We start from the raw sequence: 17,637 nt of genomic DNA on the forward strand, positions 1-17,637 counted from the left end.
TGGTTCTGCTCTTACTCCAGTCTGATGTTGCTGTGGACTCTGAAGGTCCCTGACTGTGTGAAATGAAATGGCTCCTCTCTTTTCTCCCTTCCCTGCTTCTTTAGAGAAAATGTCCTGTTGACAAATCAATAATATGTGATAGAGAGTCTGGATACTCTTCATCATCAACAGCATCATCATCAAAACTTCAGTCTGAACATAATAATTTGTTAATTTCCATATCGGCGCTGTCGGTTGAAAACCTTGTAAGTCCCCATTTTATTTTATTGTTTCACATGTATTGAAAGCAGTAACTCCCCTCAATGTGCTCTGAAAATGTAATAGCTCTAGGACCCCAATTTTTTTTTCAAAATAGCTTCTGAAATTTCAGAATTGTATGTTCGCTAATAGGAAAATATGGCAGTATCTCCTGAAAAGTTTATGTTTTGGAAATAATAGGTTTTATTCCGGCAGAGACGATATCCAAAATCGCTCTTTTTCTATAACAACACACATCATAGTCACATCATGTTACCATGACAACTTGTGGGTGGAGCCTGGCAGGAGGATGTCTGTAGGTGCAGACAGAGACAGGTGTCTGGTGCTGGCCTGTAGCTCAGTGCTGCCCCCCTCTGGTAGACCCCGGGTACTGTCTAATAGCCCTGTGGTGGGGTGGAGGGAGGGCAGGGCTGCTGACTGGGCCTCTCTCTTCAGTCTGGGCCGCATTGGACCATCGGACAGCCGCTCTATATCTGGGCACTTGATACCTGATGGCCAATAGAAGACAGTCAGGACTTCATGAAGGAGACTCATAGTGGGGTTGTGGTCCTCTGTAGCTCAGTTGGTAGTCAGGATAGTGAGTTTGATTCCTGGGGCCATGATGCTTAAAATGTGTGTGTAACAGTTTTGCTTCCGTCCCTCTCCTCGCCCCTACCTGGGCTTGAACCAGGGACCCTCTGCAAACAGACAACAGTCACCCTCGAAGCACCATTACCCGTCGCTTCACAAAAGACGCGGCCCTTGCAGAGCAACTACTTCAAGGTCTCAGAACGAGTGACGTCACCGATTTAAACGCTACTAGCACGCACCGCTAACTAGCTAGCCATTTCACACCGGTTACACTCACCCCCCTTTGACCCCCTCCTTTTCCGCAGCAACCAGTGATCCGGGTCACAGCACCAATGTAACAGTTTTGCTTCCGTCTCTCTCCTCGCCCCTACTTGGGCTTGAACCAGGGACCCTCTGCACACAGACAACAGTCACCCTCAAAGCACTGTTACCCGTCGCTCCACAAAAGCCGCGGCCCTTGCAGAGCAAGGGAAACAACTACTTCAAGGTCTCAGAGCGAGTGACGTCACCGATTGAAACGCTACTAGCGCACACCGCTAACTAGCTAGCCAATTCACACCGGTTACATATGCACACATGACTGTAAGTCGCTTTGGATAAAAGTGTCTGCTAAATGGCATATATTATTATATATGATAGGAGATGACATACGTAAGAAGAAAGTAATAACAAAGCTTTTGATGCTGCTGTACTTTACTGAAACACCTTTATCTGGACAGACCTGTATAGCTTGATTGTATTTTCCATGTGAATAACCCATCCAACTAGCTGAATGGTTTCTGTGTTTACTTCGGTTGGTACTAATATCAGTCCACAAGGACTTGCTGCAGTATAGACGTAAGTGCTTTATATAGGATTTAGAAAAGCTCCAGTGGACCATGTGAGAGAGCTCTTCACCCCTTGACCTGTTATTGTAAAAGAGAATAATTATGTCTGTAATAAAATACATTTAAATAAACCCTTGTGTACCTGTGGCGATCCGGTAGAACTCCAGCCAGTCGTCCAGGATATTGCATACTCTCCTCTGGAGTCTTTTCAGCTCTCGTCCTGCCCGCCCTCCTCCTCTCCTGAAGGGACATGGTTCTTCCAGCTTCTCCACCTCCCGGGCCATCTGTAGCACCTCACCGGAACGCACTGAAACCTGGCCATAATCAAAATCTTATTGTATATAAATGTCTGATCAAGAGAGACTATTACAGACATTGAAAACACCACTCAATGGATGAAATCCTAACTGACATCCTCTTAGGCAGGTCGTTATTGTAAAATATGTGTTCTCAAGGAGCTACTTAGTTAAATAAATGTGATAGATGCTCTTAAAAGTCTCTTACCCTCTTGCTGTCTATGGGCTGGCCCTGCTGCTTCTGGTGCTTGTTAGTCAGGGAGAGCTCCTGGGCAGCCAGAGAGGTGAACGTCCCCTCAGTCTGCAGACAGACCTGGAAGACACAACACATGACTCATACAAATCACCAATCAGATTCACCAGTCAGCAACCGTTCACCAATCAGATTCACCAGTCAGCAACCGTTCACCAATCAGATTCACCAGTCAGCAACCGTTCACCAATCAGATTCACCAGTCAGCAACCGTTCACCAAAAAGATTTGGCCATCATTCACCAGATCACCAGCCATCATCAACACATTAAGCCTGAAAGAGCTCTATACTATATCTAATGGATCTTCATCATCATCACAGTGTTGTTTTCACACCTCTTCTTTAGGTGGGGTGATGTTGGGCAGGGGGGACAGTGGGAGCTGGACACTCTGGCTCTGACTCCTAAAGCTGAGGGTGGCACAGGTACCGCTCAACAGTCGTACTGAGATGTGATCAGACACCTGGGGAAAAATAATAAAATAACCAAAAGTTAGGAATGCCACTTCGCTTAAACACATCTTAATCCTAACTAAACCCTATCTTAATCCTAACTAAACCCTATCTTAATCCTAACTAAACCCTATCTTAATCCTAACTAAACCCTATCTTATTCCTAACTAAACCCTATCTTAATCCTATCTTAATCCTAACTAAATCCTATCTTAATCCTAACTAAATCCTATCTTAATCCCAACTAAACCCTATCTTAATCCTAACTAAATCCTATCTTAATCCTAACTAAACCCTATCTTATTCCTAACTAAACCCTATCTTAATCCTAACTAAACCCTATCTTATTCCTAACTAAACCCTATCTTAATCCTAACTAAATCCTATCTTAATCCTAACTAAATCCTATCTTAATCCCAACTAAACCCTATCTTAATCCTAACTAAACCCTATCTTAATCCTATCCTAATCCTATTTTTAACCCTATGTTAATCCTAACTAAACCACAAGAGAGATTCCTAATTGGCATAAATCAATTCTCACCTCTTATGATAGATGATGAAATATTCAAGAAATACATGTACTTGATGGCCGTTCCTCTATTAAAAGTTATGATTACAATAGAGGCATTTTAGAACTGAAATTGACCTATCAGCCATGATGATGTAGTTGGAGTATCACAGTATCGGGCTCCAGTGGGTCACATCGTCACGCCCCACGTCCCCTGCTTTGTTACAACCCCCCCGTACCGCTCCCCTGCTCCTTTCAGCTGTCCCAGAGACTATCATATGACGGCGTTGCCCAGCAACTGGGACTTCCTCTTCTTCTTGACTGAGCTTGTCAGTGAAGGGCCCTCTAGAGCCAGGGATTACAGACAGTAGTTGTAGACTAAACTGGGCTACAGCCTATTAGCTTACTCTTACTTTCTTTACTTTACCTTCAATTAGGTGAGGTCAGATTAATAAGCTATGGACGAAAATGTGCTCATTCATGTACATTGAGCTACTTCCTGTATTGACTGAACATTGAACTACTTCCTGTATTGATGTACATTGAACTACTTCCTGTATTGATGTACATTGAACTACTTCCTGTATTGATGTACATTGAGCTACTTCCTGTATTGACTGAGCATTGAACTACTTCCTGTATTGATGTACATTGAGCTACTTCCTGTATTGATTGAACATTGAACTACTTCCTGTATTGATGTACATTGAGCTACTTCCTGTATTGACTGAGCATTGAACTACTTCCTGTATTGATGTACATTGAGCTACTTCCTGTATTGACTGAACATTGAACTACTTCCTGTATTGATGTACATTGAACTACTTCCTGTATTGATGTACATTGAGCTACTTCCTGTATTGACTGAACATTGAACTACTTCCTGTATTGATGTACATTGAGCTACTTCCGGTATTGACTGAACTGAAATTAAGTTGACCCCATGGAACCCTGGTCCTCACCTGAATGACTATCCTCTCCTTCACCCCAGTCTGCCAGGTCCATTCCTTAGTGACAGCTCCTTCTGGGTCACACGTCATCCCACCACGCTGATCCCACACGGCAGTAACAGTCCCACTATAGACAACAACAGTTCACAACAGGTCGCAATAAGATCCATCTATGTCTGCTTTACTCACAGCAGGCATACTCACAATAAACACACAGTGTCTACTGCTGCTAACATAATGCCTGTGGTTCCATTGATTAAAGACCAGTGGAGGCTGCTGAGGTGAGGACGGCTCATAGTAATGGCTGGAACGGAGCGAATGGAATGGCATCAAACACATGGAAACCATGGAAACCATGTGTTTGATGTATTTATTACCATTCCACCTATTCCCGGGTAGGCCGTCATTGTAAATAAGAATTTGTTCTTAACTGACTTGCCTAGTTAAATAAAGGTTAAATAAATACATAAATATATTTAAAAATTCCGCTCCAGCCTTTACCGCGAGCCCGTCCTCCCCAATTAAGCTGCCACCAGCCTCCTGTGGTGAGGATCCTTTCACGTGATCTACGACTAGATCTAACCAGCAGTAATCTACTGATCCAACTTAAGGCTTCCGCATACATCGGTTCGGTTTGAGCCTAACAGAACTTGGCTAGGCGAAGCGGCCGCCTGTGCTCGCATACTCCCTGAAGACCTTCGCTTTAAAAACAAGAAAAAAGTGGCAATATTACTGTTGTTAGTCCCGCTTGAGGCACTGTAGCAACAACATAGCCAGAAACACTTCCCTTAAAATAGTCCAAATTAATCTAAGATAAATCAAGAAATCTGTAATTAACTTTGACATTTTTGCCGAGGAGGTCTTAGTCGCGCAATTTTACATCTAGCTAAGATGTTTGGTGCAGTTTTTCTCAACTGAAAAAAAAAAGCATTACAACTAATCGTTTCTTGTTGAATGACAACAAACACTTCATGTTCCCACTCCTACTAGGAATAGTCCTGTTGACCAATCATCGACGAAGGGGTGTAGACTTCGGCTACTGAACTTCAACTTGCCTCAAGAAACAGTGTTGTGTGCAAGAACAGCCGGGAAAAAAACTGCCAAAGACCAAAACTAACAAAAACGTCACTAAATGTTGTGATAATATATGCGCGAACTGTTTCGACCGGGAAGCATGTGTAAGCTTTACCCGAACCTAGCTCAGCTCAATTCATTAATCAGTACAAATAAATTGGTCCTTCAAGTTAGATACTGTTATTAGTGCCTCTATTTCTGTTAACTTTATTTTTTTAGAAATGTCTATTAAATCTTGAACCATTTCCCATGTGTTTACCTGAGTGGGTGTGTGACGGTGCCCCGTCCTACTGCGGTGATGCTGGCCAGTGTAACAGGGCTGAGTTGGTCACTGAACACGTTGGTATAGAACCCTCCACAGGACAGACCAGAGTGGCTCTGACAAACTGCTACAAAACCAGACGGGTAGCTGGGCAGGGTCAAGGTCAAAGGTGACGGCTCCGTTTAACACATTTAGATGTAGATATCAGAGATTTAAACATCAAAGGTTGAGTTTAATTTGAGGAAGATGTTCCCTCCCCACTGCGTTGATTCATTGCCTTCACAGATCTCAGACAACTGGGCAAGTATAGCACGATCTAGTTTCTCTCATATTGCTTTCACATACCCAGTGCTGTCAGATCTGTGAAGATTAGTGAATGAGGGCAGTAGCGAGGTAACATCCTGGAATGAAACACAGCTTTAGGTGGGAAAGTGAGAAAGGATACTATATGAAGGAGGAGCCATCATTGATCCTGTAGTGTAGTTTCTGCCGCGGTGAATCCTGGTCTTCCTGCTTGACCTCTGGTATCTGGGGGTAAGGCCAGAACTTGCCTCCTCCTCCGCTTCCTCCTCCTGTCTTCTGCTGGTTGTTAACGTGTGGCTTGTCATCCCCATAGTGACGGAGGATGGGTGGTTTGTTCAGCCCACTCTCTGCCTGCTCCGTTGTCTGTTTTCTAAATGAAGTCATACTGCATGAGAAAGAGTGCCACCTGACTCATTGAAGTGAGAGGTCACATACACGTTGACAAATTGGCACACTCAAAGTAATTGAAACGGCCATTATGGTGCCATGGGGAAATGTTGTGTTGCAGGAAAAGCTGTAGAAATAGATAGAATATAATATTGTAGGGCACAGCGGGGAAGCGAACCCGGGTCGCTGGCGTGAATGACAAACATGCATAGCACCAATGAGATGGACCTGTTTGGTGGGGATTGTAACATGGCTCATAATATAGTGAGGATCGCTACAATAGAATAGAATAGTATAGAATAGAATAGTATAGTATAGAATAGAATAGAATAGAATAGAATAGTATAGAATAGAATAGAATAGAATAGAATAGAATAGAATAGTATAGAATAGAATAGAATAGTATAGAATAGAATAGAATAGAATAGAATAGAATAGTATAGTATAGAATAGTATAGAATAGTATAGAATAGAATAGAATAGTATAGAATAGAATAGAATAGTATAGTATAGTATAGTATAGAATAGAATAGAATAGTATAGAATAGAATAGTATAGTATAGAATAGAATAGTATAGAATATATAGAATAGAATAGAATAGTATAGAATAGAATAGTATAGAATAGTATAGAATAGAATAGAATAGTATAGAATAGTATAGAATAGAATAGAATAGAATAGAATAGTATAGAATAGAATAGAATAGAATAGAATAGTATAGAATAGAATAGAATAGAATAGTATAGAATAGAATAGTATAGTATAGTATAGAATAGTATAGAATAGAATAGAATAGTATAGTATAGAATAGAATAGAATAGTATAGTATAGAATAGAATAGTATAGTATAGAATATAATAGAATAGTATAGTATAGAATAGAATAGAATAGAATAGTATAGAATAGAATAGAATAGTATAGAATAGAATAGTATAGAATAGAATAGAATAGTATAGTATAGTATAGAATAGTATAGAATAGTATAGAATAGTATAGAATAGTATAGAATATAATAGAATAGAATATAATAGTATAGTATAGTATAGTATAGTATAGTATAGTATAGTATAGTATAGAATAGACTAGAATAGAATAGAATAGAATAGAATAGAATAGTATAGTATAGAATAGAATAGAATATAATAGTATAGAATAGAATAGAATAGAATAGAATAGTACAGTACAGTATAGAATAGTATAGAATAGAATAGAATAGAATAGTATAGTATATAATAGTATATAATAGTATAGAATAGAATAGAATAGAATAGTATAGAATAGTATAGAATAGTATAGAATATTATAGAATAGTATAGTATAGAATATAATAGAATAGTATAGAATAGAATAGAATAGTATAGAATAGTATAGAATAGAATAGAATAGAATAGAATAGAATATAATAGAATAGAATAGTATAGTATAGAATAGAATAGAATAGAATAGTATAGAATAGAATAGAATAGTATAGAATAGAATAGAATAGAATAGAATAGAATAGAATAGAATAGTATAGAATAGTATAGAATAGAATAGTATAGAATAGAATAGAATAGAATAGTATAGTATAGAATAGTATAGTATAGAATAGAATAGAATAGAATAGAATAGAATAGAATAGAATAGAATAGTACAGTATAGAATAGTATAGTATAGAATATAATATAATAGAATATAATAGTATAGAATATAATAGAATAGAATAGAATAGTATAGAATAGAATAGAATAGTATAGAATAGAATAGTATAGAATAGAAGTTCATACGTGGGTATCCTAGCCAGTTGCAGCCTCTCTACAACCCAATGACACAGGTTAGTCCACTGAGGTTCCTCATGGGTTGGCTCCTTAGGCTGGACGATCCAACCTGCATGTACCATACAATACAATACAACTTTATTGTCCATATGCTACAGCGAATAATGGACATTTGTGTACTGCTCTCCCCCTCCACCTCCCTGATAGTACACATCTCCCACACACACAGTTAAGAGAAGCACAGTGTCAAGCCGTAGTGCAGTCAGCCTCCCTGAATGGAGAGCATGTTGTGAGGTTAAGTGCGTTGCTCAAGGGCACAATGTGGGTACACCACATATACTACACACTAAGCTACATTATATGATAACATATGCCACTTAGCAAATTGCTTTCATCCAAAGTTACTTACAGTACAGTGAGCGCATAATTAACTTTTTTTATGAGTATGTGTTCCCTGCGGGAATTGAACCCACGACCTTGGCTTTGGGTTCCAGCTGTGGCTCGGTTGCTAGAGCTGATAAAGCTAGGTCAGCACTACTACTGCTCTATACCGTACATCAGGGGTATCGTCTGCGTAGGAGTAGTGTGCGTGTGGTAATGTCATACCTTGCTCTTCGTAGGTTTTTGAAGAGATGGAGAAACTTATAGTTGTGGCCACATGAGCTGGAAGGAAATTGTTGAAAAACAGCTTGATGGGAATGTCATCTTGGATACAAAAGACACTAGCCTACATGTATTTCCTGAACACTAGGCTTCATGTATTTCCTGAACACTAGCCTACATGTATTTCCTGAACACTAGGCTTCATGTATTTCCTGAACACTAGCCTACATGTATTTCCTGAACACTAGGCTTCTTGTATTTCCTGAACACTAGCCTACATGTATTTCCTGAACACTAGCCTACATGTATTTCCTGAACACTAGGCTTCATGTATTTCCTGAACACTAGCCTACATGTATTTCCTGAACACTAGCCTCCATGTTTTCCTGAACACTAGCCTACATGTATTTCCTGAATACTAGGCTTCATGTATTTCCTGAACACTAGCCTACATGTATTTCCTGAACACTAGGCTTCATGTATTTCCTGAACACTAGCCTACATGTATTTCCTGAACACTAGCCTGCATGTATTTCCTGAAGAGAAGCATCCACCCATTGTCTCAGTAATACCCATAATCCCCCAGGTGAGTGTGAGTGAATTATTAAGCAGGGAATGTCACAGGGCAGGAACTGATTAACTGATGAACTGACTAATACCTTTTAGACACACCTGTGGCCTGTAGGCCAAAAATCTCTCCTGTAAACCAACCTAGCCCCTCCCACAAGCAGGAAGGTCTTAAAAGTTTGACAGCAGTGACTTAATATAGCTAATTTAATGTTTATGACCATTTTCATTACTTATCCCAGGTGGCCATGGTGAGTTTGGTTAATTAAAGTAGATGGACTGTGGAATGCACTGTGTAAATGTGAGACGTTTCTTCTGACAAAGTCATAATTTGACGTTTATACTGAAGTCAAAATCTGACGTCCTATTAGAATAGATGTCAACTAATGCAGTGGATGAGTGATGACGAGTTCATGTTGAGGGTTCACCTTTTTGTGCATGGGAAACAGATGGTCTTTTGCGCAAATTGGAGTCTTGAGGCTGTTTCTCAGACCCATTTTCCACCTTGGACGGTTTCTGTTTTGTCTTTCTCTTTCCCGTCATCTGCCGAAGAGTCTCATCTAAATTCATGCTGCCCTTCGACTTGAGAGGTTTCCCGCCATCACCACTCCTGCTGCCGACACCCAACTGCCAAGGTGGTTTAGCATAAACTGCCCCCGCGGTCAAATCCTTCCATGAGTAATTCAGAACGTTCACGAGGCCGTGCGGAATACATCCCTCCTCGCTCCCCTCATACTGCAAAAGCACACACCCCAACTCGCTCAACAACTGAGGGGCCATATGCTTGTATGCCTCCATCTGGTCCATGTCATCCAGCCAGCCTGCTGGCACGGCGGCGGCGGCCTCCGGATTCCTCTCACCACCACCCATGTCCAACGCTCCGTTGACAGAGGGACAGGTATCTGGTTTACCAGTGGTAGAGGACTTGTTTTGCACTTTGTGTGCATTGTCGTCATTATTTTCTTCGTAGTTGTCATCGTTAACGCACTCACTGTGAGTGGCTAGGCTACAAATGAGAATAGAAAAAATGGAAATTACGATTTTTTATATGCATTACCAGTCAAAAGTTTGGACAAGCCTACTTATTCAAGGGTTTTTCTGTATTTTCTTTACTATTTTCTACATTGTAGAATAATAGTGAAGACATCAAAACTATGAAATAACGCATATGGAATCATGTAGTAACCAAAAAAGTGTTAAACAAATCAAAATATATTTTATATTTCAGATTCTTCAAATAGCCACCCTTTGCCTTGATGACAGCTTTGCACACTCTTGGCATTCTCTCAACCAGCTTCATGAGGAATGCTTTTCCAACAGTCTTGAAGGAGTTCCCACATATGCTGAGCACTTGTTGGCTGCTTTTCCTTCACTCTGCGGTCCAACTCATCCCAAACCATCTCAATTGGGTTGAGGTCGGGGGATTGTGGAGGCCAGGTCATCTGATGCAGCACTCCATCACTCTCCTTCTCGGTCAAATAGCCCTTACACAGCCTGGAGGTGTGTTTTGGGTCATTGTCCTGTTGAAAAACAAATGATAGTCCCACTAAGCGCAAACCAGATGGGATGGCATATCACTGCAGAATGCTGTGGTAGCCATGCTGGTTAAGTGTGCCTTGAATTCTAAATAAATCACTGACAGTGTCACCAGCAAAGCACCCCACACCCTCACACCTCCTCCTCCATGCTTCACGGTAGGAACCACACATGCAGAGATCATCCATTCACCTACTCTGCATCTCACAAAGACACGGCAGTTGGAACCAAAAATCTCAAATTTGGACTCATCAGACCAAAGGACAGATTTCCACCAGTCTAATGTCCATTGCTTGTGTTTCTTGGCCCAAGCAAGTCTCTTCTTATTATTGGTGTCCTTTAGTAGTGGTTTCTTTGCAGCAATTCGACCATGAAGGCCTGATTCACACAGTCTCCTCTGAACAGTTGATGTTGAGATGTGTCTGTTACTTGAACTCTGTGAAGCATTTATTTGGGCTGCAATCTGAGGTGCAGTTAACTATAATGAACTTATCCTCTGCAGCAGAGGTAACTCTGGGTCTACCTTTCCTGCGGCGGTCCTCATGAGAGCCAGGTTCATCATAGCGCTTGAAGGTTTTTGTCACACCCTGGCTCTGGGACTCATTATGTTGAGCCAGGGTGTGTTCATTTCTATGTGTGTATTTCTATGTTGGTGTTCATTCTAGTTTGTTGTATTCTATGTTTGCCTGAGTGACTCCCAATCAGAGGCAACGAGTGTCAGCTGTTGGCTGGTTGTCTCTGATTGGGAGCCATATTTAAACTGTATGTTTTCCCTTTGTGGTTGTGGGTTTTTGTTCCGTGTTCGGTCATTGATACCGTGGACGTCACGAGTCGTTTCTTGTTTTGTTTCGTGCTTTAACTAATTAAAGTCATGTTTGTTCATCACGCTGCGCCTTGGTCTACTCCTTACCTCGACCGTGACAGAAAAACCCACCATGCAACGACCAAGCAGCGTGTCCAGGGGCAGCCCTTGGGGTGGACATGGGAGGAAGCGCCGGGAAAGGCCCTGGCGAAAGAGGAGCAGCGTGTCCAGGAGCAGGCAGCCTGGACATGGGAGGAGATATTGGACGGTAAAGGGTCCTGGACTTGGGGGGAAATCCTGGCCGGGATGGATCGCCGGCCATGGAGTGAGACAGTGGAGAGGCGACGGAGAGAGGAGCAACGGCGTGATCAGGGTCGTCGTCGGACGGTCGTGAGGCAACCCCAGAAATTTTTTAGGGGGGGGCACACGGCATGGACGACGGGGCTGACGGAGGAGAAAAGGGGGCGGATCCAGAAGGCCACCAGGCCAGGGGTTCACCGCCCTGTACGTCCTGTGCGGATGCCTCACACAGAGTGTGTGAGGGTAGGCATTCAGCCAGGACGGGTGGTGGCCGCTCTTCACTCCAGGCCTCCTATCCGTCTCCACAGCCCGGTTCGGCCTGTCCATGCTCCACGCACCAAGCCTACGGTGTGCGTCGCCAGCCCAGCCCGGCCTGTCCCTGCTCCACGCACCAAGCCTACGGTGTGCGTCGCCAGCCCAGCCCGGCCTGTCCCTGCTCCACGCACCAAGCCTACGGTGTGCGTCGCCAGCCCAGTCCGGCCTGTCCCTGCTCCACGCACCAAGCCTACGGTGTGCGTCGACAGCCCAGCCCGGCCTGTTCCTGCTCCACGCACCAAGCCTACGGTGTGCGTCGACAGCCCAGCCCGGCCTGTTCCTGCTCCACGCACCAAGCCTACGGTGTGCGTCGCCAGCCCGACCCGGCCTGTTCCTGCCACTCGCACCAAACCTACGGTGCGTGTCGCCAGCCCGGTCCGGCCTGTTCCTGCCACCCGCACCAAGTCTACGGTGCGCGTCGCCAGCCCGACCCGGCCTGTTCCTGCCACTCGCACCAAACCTACGGTGCGCGTCGCCAGCCCGGTCCGGCCTGTTCCTGCCACCCGCACCAAGTCTACGGTGCGCGTCGCCAGCCCGACCCGGCCTGTTCCTGCCACCCGCACCAAGTCTATGGTGCGCGTCGCCAGCGCGACCCGGCCTGTTCCTGCCACTCGCACCAAACCTACGGTGCGCGTCGCCAGCCCGGTCCGGCCTGTTCCTGCCACCCGCACCAAGTCTACGGTGCGCGTCGCCAGCCCGACCCGGCCTGTTCCTGCCACTCGCACCAAACCTACGGTGCGCGTCGCCAGCCCGGTCCGGCCTGTTCCTGCCACTCGCACTAAGCCAGGGGTGCGAGAAGTCAGCCTGGTAAGGCCCGTTCCTTCTCCACGCACCAAGCCAGGGGTGCGAGTCGTCAGCCTGGTAAGGCCCGTTCCTCCTCCACGCACCAAGCCAGGGGTGCGCGTCGTCAGCCTGGTAAGGCCCGTTCCTCCTCCACGCACCAAGCCAGGGGTGCGAGTCGTCAGCCTGGTAAGGCCCGTTCCTCCTCCACGCACCAAGCCAGGGGTGCGAGTCGACAGCCTGGTAAGGATCGCTCCTGTTAAGTCCAGTCCTGCTCCAGCCGGCGGGACCAGACTGGACCAGGGGCACTATGGGGGGTGTATTGGAGGGTGGTGGTCAAGGCCGGAGCCAGAACCGCCGCCGAGGAGGTATGCCCGCCCAGCCCTCCCCTGGTTTGTTTAGTTGAGGCGCGGTCGCAGTCCGCGCCTTTAGGGGGGGGTACTGTCACACCCTGGCTCTGGGACTCATTATGTTGAGCCAGGGTGTGTTCATTTCTATGTGTGTATTTCTATGTTGGTGTTCATTCTAGTTTGTTGTATTCTATGTTTGCCTGAGTGACTCCCAATCAGAGGCAACGAGTGTCAGCTGTTGGCTGGTTGTCTCTGATTGGGAGCCATATTTAAACTGTATGTTTTCCCTTTGTGGTTGTGGGTTTTTGTTCCATGTTCGGTCATTGATACCGTGGACGTCACGAGTCGTTTCTTGTTTTGTTTCGTGCTTTAACTAATTAAAGTCATGTTTGTTCATCACGCTGCGCCTTGGTCTACTCCTTACCTCGACCGTGACAGTTTTTGCAACTACACTTGAAGAATCTCAAATATAACACCTATTTGATTTGTTTAACACTTTTTTGGTTACTACATAATTCCATATGTGTTATTTCATAGTTTTGATGTCTTCACTGCTATTCTACAATGTAGGAAATAGTAAAAATGAAGAACAACCCTTGAATGAGTAGGTGTGTCCAAACGTTCGACTGGTACTGTATATAAAGTCAAGCACACACAAAACAGACATATACAGTTGAAGTCAGAAGTTTACATACACTTAGGTTGGGGTCATTAAAACACGTTTTTCAACCACTCCACACATTTCTTGTCAACAAACTATAGTTTTGGCAAGTCGGTTAGGACCCCTACTTTCTGCGTGACACAAGTACATTTTCCAACAATTGTTTACAGACAGATTATTTCACTTATAATCCACTGTATCACGATTCCAGTGGGTCAGAAGTTTACATACACTAAGTTGACTGTGCCTTTAAACAGCTTGGAAAATTCCAGAAAATTATGTCATGGCTTTAGAAGCTTCTGATAGGCTAATTGACATCATTTGAGTCAATTGGAGGTGTACCTGTGGATGTATTTCAAGGCCTACCTTCAAACCCAATGCCTCTTTGCTTGACATCATGGGAAAATCAAAAGAAATCAGCCAAGACCTCAGAAAAAAATTGTAGACCTCCACAAGTCTGGTTCATCCTTGGGAGCAATTTTCAAATGCCTGAAGGTTGCACGTTCATCTGTACAAACAATAGTACTCAAGTATAAACACCATGGGACCACGCAGCCGTCATACCGCTCAGATGCGTTCTGTCTCCTAGAGATGAACGTACTTTGGTGCGAAAAGAGCAAATCAATCCCAGAACAACAGCAAAGGACCTTGTGAAGATGCTGGAGGAAGCAGGTACAAAAGTATCTATATCCACAGTAAAACGAATCCTATATCGACATAACCTGAAAGGCCGCTCAACAAGGAAGAAGCCACTGCTCCAAAACCGCCATAAAAAAGCCAGACTACGGTTTGCAACTGCACATGGGGACAAAGATCTTACTTTTTGGAGAAATGTCCTCTGGTCTGATGAAGCAAAAATAGAACTGTTTGGCTATAATGACCATCGTTATGTTTGGAGGAAAAAGGGGGATGCTTGCAAGCCGAAGAACACTAACCTCCCGAGTGGCGCAGTGGTCTAAGGCACTGCATTGCAGTGCTCGCTGTGCCACTAGAGATCTTGGTTCGAATCCAGGCTCTGTCGTAGCTGGCCGCGACCGGGAGACCCATGGGGCGGCGTACAATTGGCCCAGCGTCGTCCAGGGTAGGGGAGGGAATGGCCGGCAGGGATGTAGCTCAGTTGGTAGAGCATGGCGTTTGCAACGCCAGGGTTGTGGAGGGACTGGTGCACTTCACAAAATAGACGGCATCATGAGGAAGGACATTTATGTGGATATATTGAAGCAACATCTTAAGACATCAGTCAGGAAGTTAAAGCTTGGTCGCAAATGGGTCTTCCAAATGGACAATGACCCCAAGCATACTTCCAAAGTTATGGCTTAAGGACAACAAAGTCAAGGTATTGGAGTGGCCATCACAAAGCCCTGACCTCAATCCTATAGAAAATGTGTGGGCAGAACAGAAAAAGCATGTGCGAGCAAGGAGGCCTACAAACCTGACTCAGTTACACCAGCTCTGTCAGGAGGAATGGGCCAAAATTCACCCAACTTATTGTGGGAAGCTTGTGGAAGGCTACCCGAAACGTTTGACCCAAGTTAAACAATTTAAAGGCAATGCTACCAAATACTAATTGAGTGTATGTAATCTTCTGACCCACTGGGAATGTGATGAAAGAAATAAAAGCTGAAATAAATCATTCTCTTTACTATTATTCTGACATTTCACATTCTTAAAATAAAGTGGTGATCCTAACTGACCTAAGACAGGGAATTTTTACTAGGATTAAATGTCAGAAATTGTAAAAAACTGAGTTTAAATTTATTCGGCTAAGGTGTATGTAAACGTCCGACTTCCACTGTAATGCTCTAACATGTATAAAGTCTATATGAGTTTAGCCTACCTTTTGATTGTTGCCAAGCGCGCCAGATCAAAGCAATGCTCCAAGGGCATTCTGGGGCGTCTCCTACGTCCCTGTCCTGTTGGCTGAAGGAGTTGTACAATTATTATCCATTATCCCAGTTTCCTCTGTTGCATAATATAGTAATAATAAATAGTATATTTATTGGTTACCTGATCAAAGAAATACAGAGGTCCGGGTCTAAAATCTGTCATCATCATTTACAAATAATTCCACTCAGTTATAAACTCCATAAAAGTGTTGATTAACTCCCCACATTATCTACATCTGGTGTTAAAGACAAAAATATGAATCCCAGTAGAATCCCTAAGCTTGTACTGGGTGCCAGAATAATGTTCGACAATCCACCTCCCCGTTCATCTACTGTAAATGTAACCTTTATCCCTTTGAGTTTGCTGAAGCTTGTTGCTTGGATACACACACTGCGCCCCGCCGGTCTCCAAATGAGTGTACGCACCAGAAATGATTGACTCATGGCAACAATCTGAAAGCATAACACCGACAATACAAACCACCGGCTCATTCTGCATCTAAAAATAGACTGTGGCTCGAGCGCTTGATATTTTGCAAAAACAAGTAATGCGGCACAAAGTGGTCCCCGTCACCCAGTGCGCAGAGCGAGCGCAGTAACTTGAGATGGAAGGCTTGGGGACATAATTGGATGAGAATTGTTAACAGAGAAAGTGGTTATTCGATTCTGGCCTGCGTCCGTTATGGACTATTCACTGAGTGAAGAGATCAGAAGTGTCCCCCATGCCAGGCTATTGACTAATGATTTATATTTTATGTAGCCTTTTAAATGGCTGCCTTTCTCATTATCTATATACACTGCTCAAAAAAATAAAGGGAACACTTAAACAACACATCCTAGATCTGAATGAATGAAATCATCTTATTAAATACTTTTTTCTTTACCTAGTTGAATGTGCTGACAACAAAATCACACAAAAATTATCAATGGAAATCAAATTAATCAACCCATGGAGGTCTGGATTTGGAGTCACCCTCAAAATTAAAGTGGAAAACCACACTACAGGCTGATCCAACTTTGATGTAATGTCCTTAAAACAAGTCAAAATGAGGCTCAGTAGTGTGTGTGGCCTCCGCGTGCCTGTATGACCTCCCTACAACGCCTGGGCATGCTCCTGATGAGGTGGCGGATGGTCTCCTGAGGGATCTCCTCCCAGACCTGGACTAAAGCATCCGCCAACTCCTGGACAGTCTGTGGTGCAACGTGGCATTGGTGGATGGAGCGAGACATGATGTCCCAGATGTGCTCAATTGGATTCAGGTCTGGGGAACGGGCGGGCCAGTCCATAGCATCAATGCCTTCCTCTTGCAGGAACTGCTGACACACTCCAGCCACATGAGGTCTAGCATTGTCTTGCATTAGGAGGAACCCATTGCCAACCGCACCAGCATATGGTCTCACAAGGGGTCTGAGGATCTCATCTCGGTACCTAATGGCAGTCAGGCTACCTCTGGCGAGCACATGGAGGGCTGTGCGGCCCTCCAAAGAAATGCCACCCCACACCATGACTGACCCACCGCCAAACCGGTCATGCTGGAGGATGTTGCAGGCAGCAGAACGTTCTCCACGGCGTCTCCAGACTCTGTCACGTCTGTCACATGTGCTCAGTGTGAACCTGCTTTCATCTGTGAAGAGCACAGGGCGCCAGTGGCGAATATGCCAATCTTGGTGTTCTCTGGCAAATGCCAAACGTCCTGGAAGGTGTTGGGCTGTAAGCACAACCCCCACCTGTGGACGTCGGGCCCTCATACCACCCTCATGGAGTCTGTTTCTGACCGTTTGAGCAGACACATGCACATTTGTGGCCTGCTGGAGGTCATTTTGCAGGGCTCTGGCAGTGCTCCTCCTACTCCTCCTTGCACAAAGGCGGAGGTAGCGGTCCTGCTGCTGGGTTGTTGCCCTCCTACGGCCTCCTCCACGTCTCCTGATGTACTGGCCT

This window comes from Coregonus lavaretus (assembly GCF_964263955.1).
Source record: "Coregonus lavaretus genome assembly, chromosome: 9".
In the NCBI taxonomy this organism is placed as follows: Eukaryota; Metazoa; Chordata; class Actinopteri; order Salmoniformes; family Salmonidae; genus Coregonus; species Coregonus lavaretus.